This window comes from Strix uralensis, chromosome 3 (genome assembly GCF_047716275.1).
Source record: "Strix uralensis isolate ZFMK-TIS-50842 chromosome 3, bStrUra1, whole genome shotgun sequence".
In the NCBI taxonomy this organism is placed as follows: Eukaryota; Metazoa; Chordata; class Aves; order Strigiformes; family Strigidae; genus Strix; species Strix uralensis.
The window spans coordinates 9,375,173-9,399,609 of record NC_133974.1 but is presented as its reverse complement, the minus strand read 5'-3'; positions in this window follow the sequence as shown (position 1 = coordinate 9,399,609).

Sequence of the window (24,437 nt, the reverse complement as noted above, 5' to 3'; positions counted from 1 at the left end):
AAAGGTTGAAAATAGCCATGTAATAGCACGACAGAAACATCTGCGCCTTATGCAGCCTACCATGAGCAGAGCATCGGGAGGGACAAGGATGCAAACAAGTCTATGAACACTAGGTCAGGAAGAGGCTCACTGCTATGCAGGAAATGTTCCACTAATCCTTTTTACTTATTTCAGTCCCATTATCATTTAAAAGGTAAGAGTACGGAATGGGATGGGGCATTGTGTGACATGGGCAGATGTTACTAGAAGGGCTGCATTGCATATCCAATGGCCCAAGGAACTGTTAAGGAAATGTACTGAACAGTAATCATAATTAAGAGACAAGCAGCAAGCTAAATATAATATTAGTCAGAGCTGCTGTGCTATGTGTTAACTAATACTGCAATTTTTCCTTCTTTTGAGGAGTAATGGATTCTACCTTATCTGTTCAAATAGTAATGCACTGCTGAAATTCTGTTTCAGATGCAGTGAAGATGTGGAATAGATCTGTTCAGTTTTTTCCTTAGACAACCCCAGCTATGTATGTGTAATCCAGCAGGCTGGGAAAAAAAAAAAAAAAAAAAAAAGGGCAATTCTGTGAGCAACAAGTTTTCCCTGTGAAATTTTCACTTCAGCCATCAACAAGCAGTCAAATACTTCTTGTTCTTCAGTCTTCAACATGGTCCCTGGTACTATCAAAATAATCTATTTTTGCTTAAAAAAAAAGAAAGAAGGAAAGAACCTAATTCACTAAACTTTCAAATGGTCCTGCAACAAATAGATCCATACCCACATTTGCATGTAGGTGGAGGAGCCAGTATGAGTGCATTACTTAAGTGCACAAGAAAGTATTTTGCATTATTTCTGAATTGCATATGTATCACCCTCCTTGGAAATATGCAAATACTGTCTATGCAAATTCATCACTTTTCTGCACATATCTTTAGCACAGCCTACCTTTTTCTCAAACCTTAAACAATTTGAGGTTTTGTGTAAAATTCAATATCATTCTGGTAGTTTTCCAAAGTATATCAGAGCAGGGGGATTCCAGAATCTTAGTCGTACATGTGAACTGACATTCAATAGGCTTTTCGCCTTCACTAGTGATATTTTTGCTAATTATGTGTTATATATTAAAATGATTTTGCAATAGATAAAGCCAGCACTCTGTAATCTGATTGCTAAAAAAAGATGGTGGATCAATAAGAGAAGAAAAACAATACACTGTCATGAAAGTACCAAAGACGAGTAGTGCTTGTTTCAAACTGACAATCAGTCTTGATGGGGCTGCCTTTGGTGAAGGGAAGATGATATAACATGGGAAAAACTTTGCAGACCACAGCCATTCAAAGTGTTTGATGACACTTCTATAACAAAATTATCAACCACCACTGTAGACACAAAAAGTGACTATTTTAGGAAACATTTCCAACTGCGTGTTCCTATAAAATGCTTTGACTTCCTTACTTACAAGGTTAGACTGACCTAAAATAGTACTGTAGTCAGTGGGCAACATTGCCAGCTATGTGTAAGAGATGGCTAGCAAAGAAGAAAAGATTTCCGTATGTGCTCATATCAGAGTACTCATCAAAAAATAGCTGTGAAAAAGCTGAAAAATCTCTCGGTGTGAAAGAACTGGTCACGAGAAGCTTTGCTAGCAAGACTGCTGACATTTTTTTCACACTTCTTTTCATATAGCTCACAGTCTTCCTCCTCAACCCCCTCTTCTTCAGGACAGCAACTCTTGGATGGGCTTCCAGATTTAACATCAGTGAAAGAAAAAGGACCAAATATCTGAAGAAATCCTAAGGGTTTTGACCAACCATTAAGAAAAGCAATTATTTTCTGCCTAGACACTGAGATTTTGCAAATGCTTGTCACCAACCAAGGAAAATGAAATTATTATGTCTTAATCTGTTTTTGGTGGTTGGGTTTTTTTCCTAATATCCACAAACTGATCAAACTCTTCAATCAGCAAATAAAATAGAAGATCCAGAGAATTCATAGCTAAATATAAGGGAGGAAAAGTTGTACCAAAAAAATGGGGATGTAGGGGTAAGGTAGAGGGAAAGCAATGAGTAACAGTCAGTGTCTCTCAGGTACTTTTGCGCAGCCTGATTTGTTTTCATTGCCTAAGGAATGCAATGTTAACAGAAAGAAATTAAGGCTTTTATAATATAGGTAGATTGGAACAAAAAGGAAGGTGGGAGAGATAGACCCACATATGAGATGGATGAATGAAGTAAGAAAGAACAGACAAAGAGCTTAAAGATCCAAAAGAAATAACCAATTAAGTAAAGCAGCCAACAAAGCAGAGACTACTGAAACTGATAAAAACAGAGTCATTGACTGATACTAGGTTGACTAGTGCTTGCTTGCTGGAGCAGAAGATGGTTGCAGGCAACCAGTCACACCTCAGATGCTTCAAGTATGAAGGACAATATAGATTCTCCCTGAATGACCCAAAAAGCCTGAAGATGGGTAAACATCTGACTGGCAAGGAAATTAATGTAGCTTTATTGAAATCAGACAAAATCAGATAGGAAATGTGACATTCATTTTAAGCATATGGCATAAATGATAAACCACTGGAACAAACTATTGAGAGAGGAGGTGGACTCACCATCTGTTGATACTTTCAAAAATAAGATTGCATATCTTTCTGGAAATAAATATTTTATACAACCACATGTTACTGAGCTCAAAACAGAAGCAGCTGCAGGAAATCTGAAGTCTGTGAAAATATATGTCATCAGAAGAGTGGTACTAATGGCCTCTCTATCCTATAAATCTGTAAAGCTTTCCCAGGAACACCTTTGGAATTCTAAAGCAGTATCAAATGGCATATGAGAAATAAAACATTGATACCAATATGCCCAGTGTTACAAACCAGACCATAATAATTAAATCTTCTTTATGTGTGTGTGTGTATACATGTTTAAATAGAAGATAAATAACAAAAAAATGAAACAAATATTTGAGGTTCACCGTAAACTTAAAAAAACCTGTGCAGTGTTGTCATGATCTCTGCAGCAAAATTACTGTGATACTGTCAATTAGGAGGTGATACTGTAAATTATGAAGTGAAAGATTAAAATGAGGTAGTGTAAGATATCTGAATCATAATGCCACATATTCCTGCTTGGATTAGGATTGATTTAACTTCTGCTAGTTTGTATTCTTTGCTAATTAAAATCAAATATCCACAGATGGAAGCTACTTTATACACTTGACCTGTGTTACACTAGTTGAAATCAAGACTAACCCACTGCAGCTACAGAGCTGAAATCTGTTTTCCCTTTGTCACCAAATGTTACAACTTCTGTAACAACCCATAACATCAAACTGTCATCCTTCAGAAATAATACATGCTCTTCTCCCCAGTCACTAAATTTTATGAAAGGTGTGGTTCCAGGAAGCCAAAACATCAGACACATACCAAGAGAAAAATCCTTTATTTCCATCTTATTTCACTCAATGTTGCTCAAAGCCTCCACCATCTCAACAGGCAGGAGTGATGTTATCAAAGGCAGGCATCTACATTAGAAATGTTTCTATCTGAGCTTGTCACCCCACCTCCATTTAGAGGCAGGAGAAGAAATAAACACTTCTAGGACGTGATTCTTCCTGTTTTATAGTTATTGTCTGAAATAGGGCAGATGAAAATGCCTGTTTCATTTAGAGGAAGACAAAACAGAAAGTGCAACATGGACTTCTAAAATTAAGAGAGTTTAATCCCACTCTGACTGTCTCTTTCTGGAACAGCAGAGATCTGGAATATCTTAGAAGTTTTCCTAACCCTCATGTATAAATGGAGAGAAATGGCATATATCTCACTTGGATTAATGCATTGACAAAAGACTTTTAGAGTTTTAACTCCAGTAAGTAGCTTGAGTTGCAGTCTATATTGCCCTAGAAACTTTTGGTGGGTTGCAGCAGCCTAAGTGAAGGACCATTTTAGACATCTTGGGATATCTGAGACATCTGCAGATGGAGAGAAGATATAACACAGGACCTACAGGATACACATTGCCTTCCAGCTAAAGGTCAAGGATAGCCCACTGAGTCCAAAATGGCTACAATCTGAATGCCAATTTCTTGTTGCTACCTAATTTTCAATGATTTTGCTTTAAGCAACCCAAATTAACACCATCATTTCATTTGCTGTATAGACCAAGTTGAATTATCAATAACAAGGTAATCAAGCAGATATTGTCTCCTCAGTATTGGTGGGTAAGGATGTTCCTCACAGTTTATTCTGACAAAAACATTGCACCTCATCCAAATCTATGCTCCTATTTAACTATCATGCTCTATCTTTACTTTCAAAGTTAATTCCATAAACATTATCAAATTTTACACAATTTTTAAAATTAAATTAGAGTTTTTAAAAATCTAGGGAGTCCCATATGCTTCAAGGGATATGGAAAAACATTTTGAGGTGCATTATAGTACTAAGCCATACTTCTTCACATAGTTCTTATAAAAAAAATTTGTTTTCCTATGTAGAAATTTTGACTTATACAAAACTACCTTATTTAACCTGGTCTAATATGTGAGTATTTCACATTTTAACAGGCTTTTATTCTCTTTTATCTTAAAATTTACAAATTTATTATATAGAACATTTATTTTATATTAAAATTAATTAATAGAAGCTATTCACAGTCATTTGAAATGCACTCCACGTTGATTGAAATAATTAGTGTAGGGCTACTCAATATTTACTTAAGATATGAATCTAGAGGGATTTGATAAAATTAATTAGCAGGAACTAATTATAGTTAGGATATGAGTTAGGGTTTAATAAATATAATTACAGAGTACAAATGATGGATTCTTAATTAATAGATACTAGTTGCCAAACACTGAAGAGAGATTATCATATTTCTGTGCAGGACATGCTATTCAGCACACCTTCAGTTGCACTGGAAATTGCGACATTTAAAGTGCTCAGGAAGGGGGGTTGAGAGTGAGTTAAAAACAGATAAACTAATTTGTTTCAATTTTGCAGTGAAAGTATCAGATCAATTAAGGAAAGTTGTCTTCTAAAAAAGGATGCATTCCTGCTTGTAGTATATTGGCATATGGCACAGTGGCTATGGGACAGAATTTTAGAGGTATTTAGGCATTTAATAATGACGATAGGCTCCTGATGGGATTTTGGTATTACTTAGCTGTTTCTGAATATTCAGCTTGGCACCTGTTCTCTTCTTTTATGTGACTAGCTCTCTAAAAATACAGCCTTTACTTTCTCTGTGCCTTGATATCCTACCTAAAAAATATGGATAATAATGTTTTCCTACCTTAGAAAGGTGTTGTGGGTATAATTTCTTCAAAGTATGTGAAGAAATCAACTAGTAGAGTATTAGAGGCTGTATAAATATTATGATAAATAGATGGAAGAATTGTTCTCTATTTTGAAGCAGAAAGCTGTCAATGTTTTAAAATAACTTCTTGCATTTGGATTCTCCATCCAGTTAGGGTTCATTGCACCCTAGGGCTTCTTAACATATGTCTACATAGTAATCCAGAAATGCAGTTGCCGTATCATAGACTGGTATTTGACCTGTGTGATAACACACCACAAGAAGGATGGGAGTGAGAGGACACATATTCTATTGTTCCAAAATGTGAAGGGTAGGTTCATAAAAATCACAATTCCTGACCAACTAATGAGGGAAGAAGTTGATTATTATTTGGATAAGAAGAAAACTGTTCTAGGACATCCTTTATTTTCCCTTAGCCAGTTCTAAGAAATTTTTTAAAGAATATTCACCAATTTGGTCTGAATCACAAATCACCTTAACTCACAAGAAATGAAATTTCACACTTACCCAGAAAACCATGAAATTATGAAAGGAAAAAAAAAAAAAAAAAAAAAAAAAGAAGCAGCATATTTATAGTATGAATAGCCATGCTGTTAAAGAACAGAAATTTTTGTGTGTTGTCCTTTGAAAAATTCAGGGGAAACTGAGGTAAAGATGGGGTGGTTTGCCCTGGCACATTTCCTCTATTCATCTCACTTATAAACTCTGCAATTTACCCTCAAATAAGTAGATTGGACTAGGTGCTCTGAAGAGATCCTTTCCAACCTAAACAATGTTGTGACTCTGAGCCGCCATTACGCAGAACCAAAAAGTACAACTGTGTTTCTTTCTAGGACAGGAACAGCATCACATTTGAGGCAATATTTATTTTTTCCCCCAATTTGTCCCTTTCAAAACAGAAGTGCCCTAAGTTTAAGAGATGTTAGTTACTTTCTACTCTTATATATAATGTATTTGGATGTTAATCTGGAAAAAATTATGATTTAACCAAATAGGTAAATTCTTAGCTTCTAGTGAGGCTCCCACCTTCTCATACAAATTTTTCGTTAAAACAGGCCTTGAATAACATACTTTTGCCAATGTAAAAAAAATTCTAGCAATTTGGCATTATTTTGCTGCCATCAGCTGAATATCCAGCTGGTGCAGAGATGCAAAGGCACACCTTCTTCACAGCAGCTCATTGAACCAGGAGTTTCTCTGTTTGCCAACTATCCCATAGTGAGTCAGTTGAGAGAAGCATGAGATCAAGCCAAAAAGAGAAGGTATTGAATTATAATATCACCCAGACATTGCTCACCAGTCAAGTTACCTCATACCTGCTGTTTAAGGCTTATTCAGACATGACTTTATTAGTTAGATTTCATTTTCTTCTCCATTCTTTTAAGTATCACTGTAAAACATTAGGCTTTAAAATTCACTTATTCCAAAAAACTCATCTTTTTTCCCTAAATTCAATGTAAAACAACAAAAAAAGCCCTCAACATTTTATACTTGCCATAAGCATTAAGTAGTACTAAGTCTACCAAGTCTATTAGAAATGCTTTAATTCTATTACATTATTTTATATGTCATTCATAATAGCAATAAGAATGTAAAATAATGTCTTTCCATTAATCAGTGTCTTAATGAAATATTACTGGGCTCCTACCAGAGCCAATGGCAAAACTCCTCAAATTGCTCCAAAGGCCAGATTACAGCAGACACTGATGAGCAACAGAAAGAGAAGTAATGACCAAAGATACTTTCCTCTTTCCAGACCATATCTGACTCAAATTGAGAAATGACATGGTCTGTAATCTCCAGTGACCTTCCCAGAGAAGTATGTGTAGGCTGAGGGTAGGAAACCACTCCTCCAGCAACAACAGTGGGAAATCTGGTAATTAACAGCTCCTTGGCCACTGTGTCCCAATTTAAACATCAGAAATTGCCTCTTTCAGAGCTACAGTATAGACTGCAAACCATAAGCCAGTAAAAGTTACCTTTATGCATAAAGCTTCACCCTTTAATAGGTAGATGGTCATCTCTCCTGAGGGACTGCAATTTGTAGCTTCACAGGAGCTAGCTTTCTAAGACCACAGGAATAAAAAGGGGTGTATTCGTTATTGACAGTGATAGGAACAGATGGGGAAAAGGGTAGGGTTAATGAATAAACAGAAAGCAGCAAGTTGTTAACAGGGACATAGTCCAGGTTTATAGACTGATTCCCCCATGTTTCTCTTAATAAAAATAGCAATTTAAAAGTACACAAGATGCACACATACACAACGAAGAGGAAATAAAACACCCAGCATTTAAAATGGATACAGAACAGAACACATCATTTATTTACTATTTTTTTTCCTTTGTCCCCTTAAATGAAGTGTCACAGGGAGAGAGAGTGATCCTTCATATGTTTGTACTGAAAGGAATTTTAAATACATAAAGACAGGCTGGGAATAGCTGCCAAAGTGTGACTGTAAACTGCAGCTCTTCCTTTGCATGCTTTCTCTTCTACAGTCTACCTGGAAGACAACAGTAATAGACTCGTGCAATTTCTACCTTGCTCCTTCACGTTAAGCAGTGCTGACAGACACATCACTGCAAGTTTGTCTCTTTATCCAACGGTAGTACACACCTTAAAGGAGACTTCTCAAGTCTGAAGAGTGAAAAAGCCCCCTCCACCCACTCATCTACTTTCTCCTGTCATTATCACACTATAGTTTATTGCTTTGCAGAATTGCCTCACTCCATATTTTCCTCACAAAGTGATCTCACAAGAAAGTGTATAACAAAAAGATACTGGCACTGTGGGGCAAAATTGTCAAATACTACATGGTTCCTCTTTGTGGGTGAAATCTTGGCAATGTGCATATAGTGCTCCTCTCTGTGGAACATATGCATCCACTTGTGCAAAATTCACAGTACGTTCAAGACAAATGCTGAAATACTCAGCTGAAAACAAGGTCAGACACAAATCCAGGCAAGGAAAAACATGTGTGAACCAATGACTGAAAAAGAGTCCTAGGGTCAAGACTTCCCATTTTGTCCTTTTGGCTCACCTATAGACTTATATATAACCACTAGCTAATTAATCAACTGTCCCTTCCTCCTTATTCTGTACAAATCGATTTCTGTATTATATGCAGTTGTAACATTTCCAGAAAAACAGGTTTGTGTTCAAACTCTATGGAGATTATTCCAGTTTGAACCAGTTAGGCTCAGTTTCTGACAGGATTCATCCCATGAGTACTTCTGCTCAGATTCCAGTTAGGCATCTCATGAGAAGTAGTGCAATCTCAGTCCAACTGTAGAGACGAGGTCCTGGTGGGACAAAGAAAGGGCTGTCTATCACAGCCTCCCATCTACTGGGGGCTGGCCTGTTTGGGAAGGGATCAGCAAGGATCTGTGAACTCCTGGAAGTAGGAGATCGAGGTCATCAATATAAGGGTTTCTGAGTGATCCCCTCAGCTATCTCTTTGGAAAAAATCACTGGGGCTGCAAGTCATTAAGGAGATTTAAATTGATGTTAATGCTGTTTGCTTTGTTATTTACAAAAGACACATTTTGCAACATTACATGCCACGTTTGTTTGCTGAGCTAGTTAAAAAAAATGAATGAATGCACAGAAGTTTCTGAAAGGATTGGCTGCTTTATCTAATTTCCTATCTGTTCTGATCATACATCTGTTTCTATTAGCATCCTTCTTGCCCTGTGCTTCTAAGACCACAAGAGAGTTTGAGGCCATTACTTCCCACAGTCCTCTCCATACATTTTCCATCACAAAACCACACTGATCAGCAGTTGCCAGAAATATTATGTCTACTGTTGATGAAGACATCACATCCTCCTGTCTATACCACTGTCACTTCTTTACAAGTAACACTGCTAAACTGGCCATATCCACATTGAGATTAAGAGCTTAGGAGGAATGGACATTTCATCTAGAAAATAAGAATGGTCAGAGTTACAGTGAATAGTCTGTCCCACATTTTGCAGTAGAGCAGACTAGGATGCTTAGGGTGTGTTAGTCCTTACAGCCAAGAAAATTTTGTGACAAGATAGATCCCTGTTTCCCAGTTCTTAATTACTGGCTACCTGCTTCTGACTGGACCAATTAAATGCGGTTCTTTGTGTCAACCTGGAGCAAAGTTTGAATTCTTCTACATTGAAGGGTAGAAAAATATGTAATAATTGCTCTTTAACTCAGATTTTTCTTATAAGTTATTAAAACCATAAATGTGAGTTTTGGTAGTAGTTTAAATCCTAATTCATCTGTTCAGAGTCTTTGACTACCATGAGGTAAGTAGAAAGGTGTCCTGAGGAAAACTGACTTCTAGCTGTCTTTTCTCTGGATCCTGTCTTCTTGGTGGAAACAGCTGACACTGGATATTGTCAGCAACAGACCTTTCTGAATGATCTCCTGTGCAGATATTTCTGGTATTATTTCATCATTCAACAGGTAGATTCATTCCCACCGGCAGGATACAAGTTAGTCTGAAATACTGTAATGATCCAATATCAAGAGGAAGATTATTATAAGGACTCACCTTATTCATCTGGATGTATACCTGGACTCACATTCTCCACAACACGGGATCAACCCTAGAGGTATCTAGTACCACTTCTGTTGCTTTTTAGTTTTTGTTAAGGAAGCATTTTCATTTTAAAGAGGTTGTGAAGAATTAGACATTTATAAGGCAAATAGGCTTTGAGGTGGACACTTTCCACTCTTTTATTTGGACTGAAAGGTTGTTTTTAAGATTAAAAGAAAGAAAAAATCCACTTGGCTGGTGTGAGAGCAACAAACCCCCTGGAGTTTGCACATTGACAGAACCTTTTCTACTTTTCAGGTAACTAAACTCGTACCATTTCTAAAACTGCTGTTCTTAATGCTTGACTTCTTACCTTGAGGATAACAGGCCATTGCCATTTATGAAGATATGGGTTTTTTTCCCCTCTGTTCAGTAATAAGGTGGATGAGAAAATGCAACTCATCTCCCTAGCCATTAACTGTGCCTTCCCTTAGGGAAAATTCTCTGGGCTTAAATGCATTCAAAAACTTTGCGATGGCTTTCTCAGTCTCTGTTAGTAACTTTCTGAAAAGTAAGTATCTTTTACAATGGCAATGGAAAGAAAAACCAGTTCTATTTGTTAATTCTTCAAGTTCTGGTCTTAAAGTCCCACTCATAAGAGGGGTTGTATTCATATGAAGTTCCTTGGCTTCATAGGGAAAGTCTTTGTTAGAGTGTCTATCTTTGTCAGTTGGGAAATAAAATGTATGACATAAGCTATGATTAAGTATAGAAATTCCTCAGCTGGACCACTGAAGTCGGCCACAGGGGCTTCAGATGGAATGAATACTCATTTGTATTCCCTAGGACAGAACTGGGCAACCAGAGGTGTCACGAGATCCTGAAAATTTCATAAAATATTCATAGCAATTGTCTTTTTTTAACCTAAATCTTCCATTCCTATAGAAACCAGCAATGTGGAATCTCAGATTCCTTTCTGTTGTGTGTGTCTGTGTGTTTCAATTTCAATTCTCTGGCTGCAGAGAAGCTTGCAAATGTAGCACAAGTATGCAATGCAGATGCTGGACAAGAAGATAAGTAATAAGATGCTTGATTCTATAACATGATTCCAGGGTTCCTGACTCTCATTTCCTGAGCGCTGAGGTTGTGACTATTAGACTTTCACTTATATTTGCATACTGGGCTTGTTGTCAACATATTGCTTTAGGTTGTCTTCTGCTGAAGGGTAATATGTAAATTATTATGGTCTTGAACACATACTGAATCCATTTACTCAAAAGGCTTCTGGGTCTAGTGTTTGGGGAAAATCTAAAAGTATGAGAATCATTGCCTGCCCTGTCAGTTAAAACCCCCAGGCAAACATAATACATGAAAACCGAAACAGTTAAATGAAGCAGCACAACAACATATGCACCAAGTCCTTCTTAGTCTTCATTTTTCAGTTGTATTCATTATATTCATTATCACTCTCCTACTATGACAGACCTGCAGACAGTCAAGGAATTGAGAAAATGAAATCTCAGATTATATTCAGCACCCAAGAAGGGCTGGTATATTTTTCATTTCACATTAAGGAATTCTACTGAACTGTGAGCAGCAATAGCAGCCTATAGGCAATAAAATCAGTACTGAGGTTCTCATTATCATGCTAAATTCGGGTGTCCACCTGTGCAAAATAGGCTCAGTTCTACTGCCTCAACACGCATGCACTGCCTTTTTCAAACCATCTAGTTTATTCAAGACACCCACAAATGAGCTCATAGATCTGACAAAGGACATGCTGGAGGAGATGTGCATCCTTTTGAAGCAGCAGCCAGCTGCCAGGGGATGCAGTAGTGCATCTCAAATGGTAGAGACACCTATGTTTAGGAAACTGAATCAAGATCATTATATAAGCTCCCATTATCATTAATGGAGATTTAATCAATGCAATCTATAAAGACCAGAGAGCTGGAGAGACTCTGTGATCTGTATTGACTAGGTCTTCATTGATTGTAACAGGATCATAGACACCTAGTGTAACAGTAGACATCTATGCTAGATAACTAAATTTAGATTTCTTAATCTTAAACTGAACCAGGCACCCTAACATCTTCATTTGGAGACTAGGAGTAGAAATAAATGTTTCCTGAAAGTTAGAAGCAATTTCAAATTAAGTAATAAATGAGAAAATGTCACTGTGCAGTGAGAATGTGATTAGATTTTTAGCAGAATTTAATGAAAGTAGAGAAGAACATAAGAGTAGTTTCACTCAGTCAAGTCCAAGGTCTGTGCAGTCCAATATCCCATCTCCCACAGTGGCCATAAGCAGATGTCAAGGGAAATGTAACAACAGAGTAAACCTGGTTTTACCAGGATGCTCAGTATTGTTATGATCACAGCTCCATTCTAAATATGCTTGGTTATTAACAGTATAAATACAAGCCATAGGTACCCACCTATATCACTTCTCAGTCAGATTTTCAAGCTCCCAGATTTTGAAGAGGAGTCCTATCTCCCATTTGACTGTCATTAAAGAGTTTCAAAATTATATATGTTTTTACAGAAGCTGATAATTTTCAGCCTTTTGCCTAGACAATCTACTTGAAAAGAACATATTATGATTCACCAAAGTATGTATTAGAAAATCCATCTGCAAATATCCCTGATAAGATTAGCAAAAAATAATTGTGGTTATGGAAGAAACCTGCCAGTGTCTTCCCAGAATTGTTCTAATCTGCAAAATCAATCTTCCATTTTAAAATGTGTTCTTACCCTTTCTCCTCCCCTCCTTCCTTTATGTTGAAAACTTTCAGAAGTCTTGTCACATATTGACAGTGACGAGACGGGAAGCTGACCTATTCAACTCAGTGAACTGAGGACTTCAGAGACTAACTGCAATCATTGAAGCCTGATCAGTTTATGGGAGGGATTGTATGTCTGTGCCAGTGGCAGCAGGGGACTGGAACTGATGATCAAAAAAACCTTCCTGTCATATGTTCTCATTTCATTTAAACATGTTTAAACATAGGGCCTTTTCTACACTTGCCTCTTGTTTGTTTGGTTAGTTGGGGTTTTTTTAACTGTCCCTTTTTGAACAGAAAAACACAGAGGAAACAAAATGTCCTGCTTCACAAAATGTATACAGATGCAAAATTCAATCCCAAATGAGACAAGAGATAAAGATGGGAGATCCAAACTGGCTGGTATTTAGGTATTCTGCAGCTATCCTAATAAAGCAACATGCTCACGCCACTACAGCAACAGGGCATAGAACAACCCACATCTGTATTACTGAATTCTCCTAGCCTACCAAATATGAGAGCCACTGGAAAATGCCCAGCGTGACTCGTCCCTGGCTCTCTCTGACTCTTGCACTGTGGCTTGGAAATGTCTGGAGAAATGCAGGTTGCACAAATCAAAACATGTCAGAGACTGCTGTAAACTGATGATAGTACAGAAAATCAAATTCCAAGGCTTGACCTTTGGACACAATACCAATGCAGCCTATAGGCTATACAGTCCACGTAAACACTGCAAAAGACGGAGATACACCCAGGTATGTCCTAGTCAACCAAAAGGCCTATGAAATATCAGTGTGATCTTAACTGGCAATGTAGCACAAAACCAGTTATGATCTTCCATATGGATCCTGGGTTCTTGTTACCAGGTATTCTACCTTTCAAGCCTGAAAAGTGATGTTGCAAACATTACCACTAACTCAATCATCTCTATGTGAGCGGGAATTAGGACACTACCATGTGGATGTAGGCATGAACATATATTGGTTTTCTTCTTATTTATATTCTTGTCTCTTTCTGTCATAAAATGAATGCCAATGAAACAGCAACTGGGGAATGTTAATATGGACACTGAAACATTAACTTCTCTGAGATATTTTTGTGATTTTAATTGTAAAGTCTTAAATAACATTGACAAAGCTTTATTCTATATTGATTTTATTGCTATACTAAACTCTTCATTATGTGAATTTGTGAATGCTCACAAGAATCAATCATAATTATGCATGGCCCAATACAGTTGAAATCAAAACAATGGATCGATTCATGCTGTAAAGCGCATTACATCTAGCAATCTCTGTGAGGAAATCAACCAAAAATTAGATCTGTATATTAGCATTTTAGTTATTTAAGTATTAAGCAATGGTAAGCAAACCTCCAGAGGTCCTCTTCATATAGGTTCACATCAGCATAAGATTAACTTATTTCAGGCTTATATCCCCAAAACTCCAAGGAATTATAATCAAAATGACAAGGCCAGACTGTCTTTTCATTAAAACTTTTTTTAAAAGTCAGTACATTTTATTCTACTAAACCACATTGCTGAAAGTCTTAATTTTGGTTCTACATAAATGGAATAAAAGTCAGACAAATTCTGTAAATGGAATGAAATTATTCTACTTTGTCTGAACCACTAATATGTGGTTTTGAAGTAAGGGGACAAACTATTATCAACAGTGACATGGATGGTTTTAATTAACATCCTTTTTTTTTTTAAACTAATCCTGGAAGTATGCTTAGCAAATTGTGAACCAAAGAAGTCTATTCAAAAACTAAGGTTAAGCTTCAAATTTATCTAAAATCTATTAGTAATAGTAAAAGTGAGGTGGGGATTGGGTATCTTTAGTGCAGTTCTTACTAAACTATGATTTCTTAGAGAAGTTGCTATGATTCCTAGTCCTAAATCCTAACACAGCAAAAGGTGCAAGTGGTAGGCAACTTGGAGTAGCTGTGATCAGCTGCTGAGTTAACCGTGCGCCTGATATTACACTGTTACAACACCAAAGAAAAAAATTAGTGTGCAGATAAGCTAGGGAAGAAAATGGGGAAAGATTAGGCTCTCTAATTTTCTTTCATCCTGGAGATGGACACAGGTGCAGACCTTACTGACTCTTCACTAATAATTGAACAATTCGAAAACATACATTATATACAATTCTCCCCAATTCCTGTATCCATCAGATGGAATCAGGTATGCTTGAGGGACATTTATCCCATTCCAGTGAGCTATTCATTTCTTCCATACTGTTGCACAGACACTTTATATTGAGTCACTCTTTCATCTTTCACAGCAGTTCTTTAAATTCTTCAAAATCGTGGTTTCATGGTGTCATGGTTTTTTCTGGGACAGAGTTAATTTTCTTCCTAGTAGTTGGTACAGTGCTGTGTTTTGGATTTAATATGAGAATAATGTTGATAATGCACAAATAATTTAGTTGTTGCTAAGTTGCGCTTATCCTAAATTAAGGATTTTTCAGTTTCCCATGCTCTGCCAGCAAGCAGGTACAAGCTGGGAGGGACCATGGCCAGGACACCTGACCCAAACTAGCCAAAGGGATATTCCATAGAATGTCATGCTCAGAATATAAACTGGGGGTAGCTGTCTGGCAAGGGTTGTTGAAGGGCATCAGATAGCTGGTGGTGAGCAATTACATTGTGCATCTTTTGTCTTTTCTTGGGCTTTATTTCTCTTTCTCTTCTTTGTTATTATATTCTTTTTCATTATAATTAGTAGTAGAAGTATATGTTGTTATTATTATTGTTGTTGTTATCATTATATTTTAATTTATTTTAGTTATTAAACTGTTCTTATCTCAACCCATGAGTTTTACTTTTTTTTTTGATTCTCATCCCCATCCCACTGGGAGGGGGGAGGAGTGAGTGAGTGACTGTGTGGTGCTTAGTGGCTGGCCGGGGCTAAACTATGACACATGTAGTTCTGAGTTATCTGTAATGACTTAGCGAAGCCAGCTTCTAATCCCAGGTGGAAGAAAACCATCAGTAAAATTGTCTTCTATGTTCAATCAAGCTGTTGGTGTTCCTGATTATACTCCACACAGTGAGTTAAGATCACTTCTCTCACATTGGTAAGCCATGTGAAAAGTTCTTTCTTTTCTCTTTCTTCCTCTTCATTCCCCCCCTACTTGAAGATCATGGATAAAGCAGCATTTTTCTTTTTCCCTCATGAAAAACATCTGGGTCTCCACTCTGGGGTTCATAGTCCTGCACCAGTGAACAAGGACAGAAGCACAAAGTGAAATGTGTTTCCTGACAAAGCCCCTTTCTCTGCCACAAGGCTCCTCAACACCTACCCAAGGAGATAATTTCAAGAAGGGAAATAAGTTTAATTTAGCCTCTGAGCTTTTTCTCTCCTCGTTTCCCTGATGAGATGTTCAATTCACTCCATTTTGTTGTCAGATTTGTGACATAGAGACCTGTCTCTGAGAAATAAGTCTAAAGCCAATATCTTATTTCACATAAGCCACTAAGCAGTCATCACATGGTAATGCTTTCCAGTCACTATGGGTGCAATGGCTGTAAGCTTTCATCTATAAATTCTTTTTTAGTTGCTCATTTCTGTCAAGCTGGTCTAATCTACTTACACCTGGCACATTAATTCTTATCTTTTCCCTGCAACATTGTAATTATATGTTATTTCCAGCAATAATTAATTCTCTCTCAGACAGGCTTTTTATAGCTTATAAGTCAAAGTGGGCTGCACCATACTAAATAATTAATTCAGACTGTGTTTTATGTCATGACATACACACAGCCCCTGAGTGTAATTGTTACAGAATTCTTTTGAGAAGAAAGTCCTTGGCTCCCAGGGGTTGCACAGACCAGAAAGCACCAATTATAATGGTTATTTCTCTCAGACCAACAGTAGGTGTGTTCAGTTCTTTCTACAAACAATCTATTTATGGCAGTTATTTCCAGAAGGTCTTGCTACAGTATTAACCTACAAGAACATGTAGCTGCAAACCATATGAATGACTCCAAACAGTAGGCAAGTCCCTTCAGAGAAGCCTGAAAACCTTCATATACTTGCCTACAGTTGCCTACATTTCTTTGGTTTCTTAATTATACACAAAAGGGGCATTCACATGACAAAAAATGTGATATGAAATTGTAGCTATGAGGTATTGACAAGCTGTGTCCATAGAAAACTCAATCATTAAGCAAAAGTCAATAGCTAGATACAGCATCTTACCTAGAGGAAGCGCAATCTCAAATACTTCACTGCTCCAGAAATACAGTAAAGAAAAAATGGGGAAAAGAAAAAAAAAAAAAGAATAATATTTACTTTAAAACTAGCCAGGAAGACAGATTAGGTATCAGAAGTCTGAAAGTCACATATGCTTAAAAGGATTTGCTGGAATCCAATGAGATAATGTTTGAAAGACAAAAGAACTCTATTAATAGAAAAAGTATAATTACCAATCATGAGCTATAAAGAATGTAAATATGTAAATACAGAATTATAACACACATCTCCTTATCAGGGGAAGGATAGCAACTGCACAAGGAAGAGAAAGATCAGAGACTAGCATTGTATAGAAAATGTGAATAATAGCAATTTAAATTGCTTGTGTATAATGAAGCATCAGATGAGAACATGTTTAAGGAACGTTATTTCTGGATACCTTAAAGCAATAGTTCCCAAATTTGCTTTGTTTCTGTGTTCGATCAGCCGCTAGTGTGAGCAGTGGTTGTAGTAATACAGGTCCTAGTCTCCCTTTTGTCCATACAAAGGTTTTCAGCTGTTTCAGGAGCAGTCTCATTCCAGATACAGTGCAATTACCAGTAGCACCACATGTACCATCGTCCCAGGATCATTCAAGGAGTCAGGCTAAGTGAAGTACTGTAAATTTGTTCCTTTGGGATCATGTGGTCAGCAAGGAAGAGTAACACACAGCAAAGGACTATTCAATTTACTGATAGGAAAAAAAAACTATGATAATCCATTATATAAATAGAAAAATCTTCAAAAATATATATATCCTATTGAAAGACCTAAATAGCTTAGGCAAACCAAAGTCTTGAATCGAACTGACTATAATCCTCTTTTCTTTTAGGTAATATTTTGTCCTATTGATCTGTCTTATTTTCTGATTCTAGCTGCACTGGATTGGACAGCTCAAAAGGAACCTGTGATAGCGACAGGACTACAAGTCTAGGTCTTCTCTGAGGGGTAATTGTGTAGCATGATATCATCCTTTCTTTGCGTATGAAAAAATACTGTTATGAAGCTGAATTAATAATAGGCATGTGTGATTCACACAAAAACAATCCATGAAAATATAGTAAGGTGTTGCATATCTTCCAAGTGTGTGAAGATTCAAATTATCTTTTTCCTTGTATCTGTTTTGAAGACGGAAGAGGTTCATGTAAAGCCCATCCCAAATCTGGATAATGACTGTGAGGCAGAGCTGGTGGTTGAAACTTGAACTTCATATTTGAGAAGGGACTGGTGTTTACACTGTTTTACCTTTATTCCAAAGGGGAGGCAGAGAGCGAGCTCTGTATTCTGGCACAGGCCAGGACTGCTCGACCAGTGGACCACAGCACATCAACTGCTGACCCCACAGGCTAATACAAAGTGGAAAGAAGGATGACAGTATTTCAGACTGCTTGAAAGTATGTGCAACAGATTTGAATCTCATTAAAGGAGGAGGGTGCCAGCCAATGGAAGGGAACTGCATGGAGCCAAGGATGTGTTCTTCAGTAATGAGACAAGGGCAGAAATGCTCCGTCAGTAAAATCAATCATAATGGCAGGTTGTCTATACACACCCTCCTAAGGAAAATGTCTCGAGTTCTCAAACATCGTAAGGAAGCATCATGTCCTGAAGTTATCAAGCCAAGGTATTCCTTCGCTAGTTGTATTTGCATGATAAGGTTCCAGCCATCAGACATCTCTCAGCACCACAAGCAGGTTAACAGACTGACAATTAATAACAACCTTCAGCAATACAGCTGCAAGGAGGCCCAGAGCAGTTCTGCAGCCCCTCAACATGAAAAGCATTGGCAATATTTATTTATTTTAAAGTTGCGGTAAATGGGTGAGGGCTAAACAGTATGAAAGTATCAATCATTTTTGCAGCATACTGGTAATGAAAAGTGCATGACACACTTTTTTTTTTCTGCTGTGGCTCTCACACAGAGCTTTGAGGATAGCGAGAGTTTTGCATTTGTGTCATGTCAGGAAAATTACTGGATGTTTTGGTCCTCCCTGTGTTGGATTTTTTTTTTTTTTTTCCCAGTTGAGTTAAGATATAAAGGGTTATGTTTGGCCAAGAAGAGGGAAAGCCTTTGGACATAAAATACCCACATATTTTTCATCTTCTAAATGATAGAAATCTTAAGAACTGGCAAAAAGCCAAAACTATGTCAACTTCTTGTCTAAATATGAAAATTTCCTGACAGCTCCATTATGCATAATTTTTTACATCCCATGAGAGTCCTGGTGCCTATAAAGAACATACTTGCTGTCTACCTTCCCTCACAGGAGAAAGGTAAGTGCAGTTTCTTAAAAAGACTGAATAGGAGCAACTCCTTGCATTTTGCAAGCTGTCTCACAATGCCATTAGTGTTGTTATAGTTGTTTGTTCATTGTGTTATTTATACCATGACATCCAGCCACATTACAAGCATTAAAATAAAATATCTGTCCATAAGGTAGCTATAATTGTCATCTTCCTATTAACTACCCCTACTTATCATACAGGAAGAAGAAAGCTGCAGCACTTCAGCTTGGTCCTGCTGATCTGAGGGGACAGGGTGAGACTCATGTCACTTTCTGAACAGCAATAAGCCTCCGCCAGAACAAGCACCCAGAAGCAAAGTCCTGGAAATGCCATACATTCAGTCAAAAATTGAAAGCTGAGGATTGCAGCAAATATCAAAATACTTTCTGTGAACTTGGTTGTGATGAAGACTGCAGACAGTCCTTTGAGGCACAGGTATATATGGCAGGAGGTTAGCAGAGGAGGAGTGGGTTGATTATATACTGCTCACACTAGCATTAAGGAAACTTGAAGGTCCTGGACACCACTAATTAAACTTTACAGGAAATTTTAATGAATTATTAGATACTCTCTTTGTCTTAAAAATTCCCAAGCAGGTCCTTGAAAGTTAGCAAAGGGTATATTTATCAATGTCTTTGAAACACAACTTCCATCCTATATAATGTATAAAGGAGAAGAAATAAAATAATGTAAAAAAAAAAGTAAAAAGTATGCTGATATAACTAAATATGCTATTATAATGCACATATATTTTGATCAAAATAAGGTTTATTTAGAAATGATAATATAGACATTTACTAATTTTCAAGGGTTTAGCTCTGAATCCCACATTTTTGCTGCCTTGTCATATCAGCTTTGGCTACTTTACATATTTGAATGCAAAGCTAACCTTGTTTGAAACACATTTTCAAGGTCTTGCCTTCTGATTTAAAAATAAAAAAGATAAATTTCACCTGCACTTTTAAAACAGTGACATGAAAATGAAATACAATTTCCTTAAATGTCAAGATTTCCAAATTTTATTTGGAATACGCTTTGTTTCTTTCTTACCCCAACTATCTGATTTGTTAGTAATAAAGATTAGGAGAGCTGAAGATCAAAAAATATAGTAATTTCCTGTTATTTTGATGTCTCTGAAGCAGAAAGTACTGTGGAACAGTGAAGAGTACAGAATCCATCCCTTTTAAGCACTGTTTGACTTGGTCCTTGTGTACTGCCATGGATAACCCTTTTTGAAAATAAATTTTCTTATTTTGTGTCTATGTATGAAAAATAAGTATACATCAGAAAGGATAAGGGAGAGTTAAAATCATACAGACACCATCAGCATGATTCATCTGGCTAAATACAAATTCCTACAGTTCAGATATTTGCATAAATGATGCCAGTGAATATGCTCCTTTCATACCTGATGGAGAGAAATTGCCGCATCTAGTGCTCAGCTAATTTCATCCTAATGTAGGAAAGCAGGTGAAATGAAAAAAAGCTCTAGAAGTGTCTATTCCTCTCCATCAGCTAAAGAAGGAGTCTAGACAGCCATTTAGTTGTAGACGTCTGCTTTGTAGGTATCCAAAGTTAGGTGAGATGAATCTTACCCCAAGTGGATGTCAACCTTTCCTGTATTTTCACTGTGTTAATTAAGAGCTGGAATGCACTTTATTCATCATACACCAAATGGTCTGGTTTATCTGTCATCATCTGGATTAGTGAGGACTTTTCAACATGACTGTATACTCTTATCAATTTGTCTTCATCACTTAAATTCTATTCCTTCATTCTGCTTCCAGGACTGATTTAACAGTTTTTCTCATAAAGGAATAACAGACTTCCTAAATTTTAAGTCTATGTGATTATCTTGAAAACTATTATTTGAAAATACTTAAATCATTGACTAAAAACTCCTTAAACAAGAGATTGTGGGTACAGTTTTTCAATAAACTTTTTATGGTGTTGGGAATCACTGTTTTGGCTACAGTGGCACAAAACTTGCATCTAAAACTATGTTGTGTGAACTTCACAAATAAAAGTGTAAACAGTTTAAAACTTTCCCTTTAAGAGGTAGTTGTGACCTCTGTGGTTTATAAAAATATTTGTCTGGTTCCTTCCAGGAGTTGTTCTCATACAGGAATTCAAGGAATGGTTCTCATACATGGTCTTCACCTGCCCTCAAAGCAAATGCAGGCAGCCAGTGTGAGAAAAAATGTGCTACAGAAAAGGTACATGGTAAATTCAGGGAGCTGTACTGATCAGATCAGACTGATTTGCTGGTGAAGAAATGTAAATATTTAACCCTCATGCACTGAATGGAAAGGAGATTCCCTAGCACTCCACAAGCAAGTTTGGGTACAGGCAGTTTTGACAGATTTACCAGTGACTTTAATACTGTCTGCCCACACCTGACTATGTTAATATGTTCCTTCCAGGGATTTTACCTAAGAAATCTAGATTAAAGGTAGTTTAGGTACATCTATCAAGGCTCTGATCCTAAAGGCCCTGGCAGCAGTATGGATATTCCCTTACTGAAGCCTGATTTTCATCACCCCACCAGCCAAAGGAGCAATACAGAGCCCAAGAGGCAGACGTGCACACATTATAGGCTGGGAGTAGAAATGTGTTTGGAAATACTGCCTCAGTTAGAGGTGCCTTTCCTCGAATTGGCAATGCTGCCACCAGTCAAACGATATTATATGGTTGATATATCCAGATGTGACATGCCATTGTAACATACCATCAGCCCAGGATACGGATGTTGTTTTCTGAAAATTGTGATTATAATCGCTCAAAACAAAAGGACTTTATTGGTTTTTTTCCTTCTTTTTAAAAGTTTTTAAACCCATTTACCAAGTGTCAGAGCCCATGAAATAGAATGATGTAGGCTGCTCAAGTTAAGATGCTGGAGCAGAAATAGGGGAAAAACCTGGATAATTTCCCATTACCTGCTAGTATCAAATACTTGAAATCTGGCTGCTCTGCTTGAATCACAATAAAGCCATTTTTTCCCCTGTGAGAAGCAACAGAATCTTAACCAGCTTCATTATTTCCACTTCTCTGCTGCTTTATTTTTGATATTATTAACCAGTGCATTACTGGAATCTGATATTTCATACCCATATGCAAAATAAATAAATCAGCCAGATTTTCATCATTAGAGCTTAAAAAGTCTTAATACCTTTAAATCTTGCATCCTAGTGGATATGCTTTTATACTTGTCTTTAGCTGACTTCTACTGCAGCTGCTTTAATAGATAGAAAATATAGGTATAGAAAAGCAAGTAATCCCAAGTTATCTGGATATCTTTTGCACAGGCTAAAAATTACTTTAGTGTTCTTTTTTCCCACTACAGATCTTTAGCCTCTAGAGCATCCATTTCCTTTACAGACCAACTGCCCGTCTCCCTTTTGTTAAATTTCTGGAAACGTTGAAATGCCTTGAAACGTTTACCCCTCTGGTCCTTTTGAAGGCCTTATCTATGTCAATAAGGTGCTTCAGATTCTTTTTACAGGTACAGGAGATGGTACTTGAAAGGGGCACTCTTGCAGGTGTACATGCTATATAGGTATCTATACCGTTCTTGTCTCTTTTTTAATAACTTTGCTCTCTGAAGAATATGTTGTTGGGAAACTATTATCTGTCCTTGAGAGTACAGCGACTGGATCTCTTTTCATCTTACCTGTTGAAGTCTCCAGACAAGATTGAAAGAGTCTCAAGACTGAAAGGGCAACAAACTAGTCTGGATATTTTGGGGAGACAGTTAAGATAGGAGAATTTAAGGGACTTAAACTTCATTACATATGTAGCTGTAAATATACAAGGTTCCACACCAATGTCTCACCAGCTAAAAAAACCCTGAGATACATGACTATAAATCAAGACTCATAACTGTTTCGTGTTCTTGAGTTCATGTGTTCTGCACAAGTTTCCCAGGTTCCTCAGCTGAGATGTACATAGTGGTGAGGTTCAACAGATTTTCCAAGTTAACGTTCAGTGAGGGAACTGACGGAAATTTTGGCTGACGACTCCTTTGTGACTTTAGGTACTTCCAGGGTTAAACAGCTGCAGAGTGATACAAGAAGTTGAATTTGACTCAACCCTACTGAATACTCTGATATGTGCCAAAGTCCTTCAAAGTTAGACATTGCATTTTTGGTACTAAGCCCTTCTTCCTTTCTTTGTTTCTTTTTTTAATCCTATATTGTCAAGACAATGCATGATCCAAAGTCCAGAAACACTGGTGACAGTCTTTCCTCAGATGTCAAATAATCCTGTGTCATATCACATTACCTGGACAAAGATAATTTGTCCATGTGGTGGGTTGACCTTGGCTGGCCACCAGGTGCTCACTAAGCTGCTGTCTCACTCCCCATCCTCAGTGGGACAGGGGGAGAAATTAAGGTTAAAAACTCATGGGTCGAGATAAAGGCAGGTTAATAAAGAAAAGCAAATGCCATACACAGAAGTAAAGGAAGACAAAAAGACTTATTCTCTACTTCCCCTCAGCAGGTGATGTCCAACCAAATCCTGGGAAGCAGAGCTCAGTATGCATAGTGGTAGCTTCAGAAGACAAAGCCCTTAATAACAGATGCTTTCACTGCCCTGTCCCCCTGACACTTTTCTCTTAGCTTTGTTGCTGGTCATGACATCATATGGTATGGAATATCCCTTTGGTCAGTTTGGGTCTGCTGTCCTGACTGTGTCCCCTCTTAAGCTCTTTCCTATCTCCAGTCTACTGGCCTTGTGGGGGTTGGGGAAGGAAATCTGGAGAGACAGCCTTGATGTTGTGCAGGCACTGCACGGCAGCAACCAAAACATTGGTGTGTTGTCAGCACATCCTAGCTATGAATACAAAGGCCAGCACTGTGAGAGCTGATATGGGGAAAGTTTACTCCATTCCAGCCAGACCCAATACAGTCCTGTGTTCCAGTCCCCAGTGTACAATTGACTCCTTGGATGGGATTTGTTTTATCTACCTTTAAAGTCCTAAAAGTTAGCTAAGTGTCATCATCCTTGACTCCATTTGTTGTCCCTGGTCTGAACCCCCCCAGGATAACTCATGGGAGACATGATCTCCCCCTGAGCACTTTGAATTCTTCAAAGAGATGTTTGTCTACAGGAGTACAGGACTGAATATGGGATGCAGGGGAAGAGGACTTTTGGTTTGTGTAGTAATTATAGTGGGGTGCTTAAGGGTCTGTGGCAAAACCTATTATGGGACATATAGGAGAAGGACCAAAGGTGGGTAAGTAAGACATAAAGGGGTATCAAGGAAAAACAATTGTCAAAAAATAGGGGACAAAGGGGGTTGGGTTTCAGT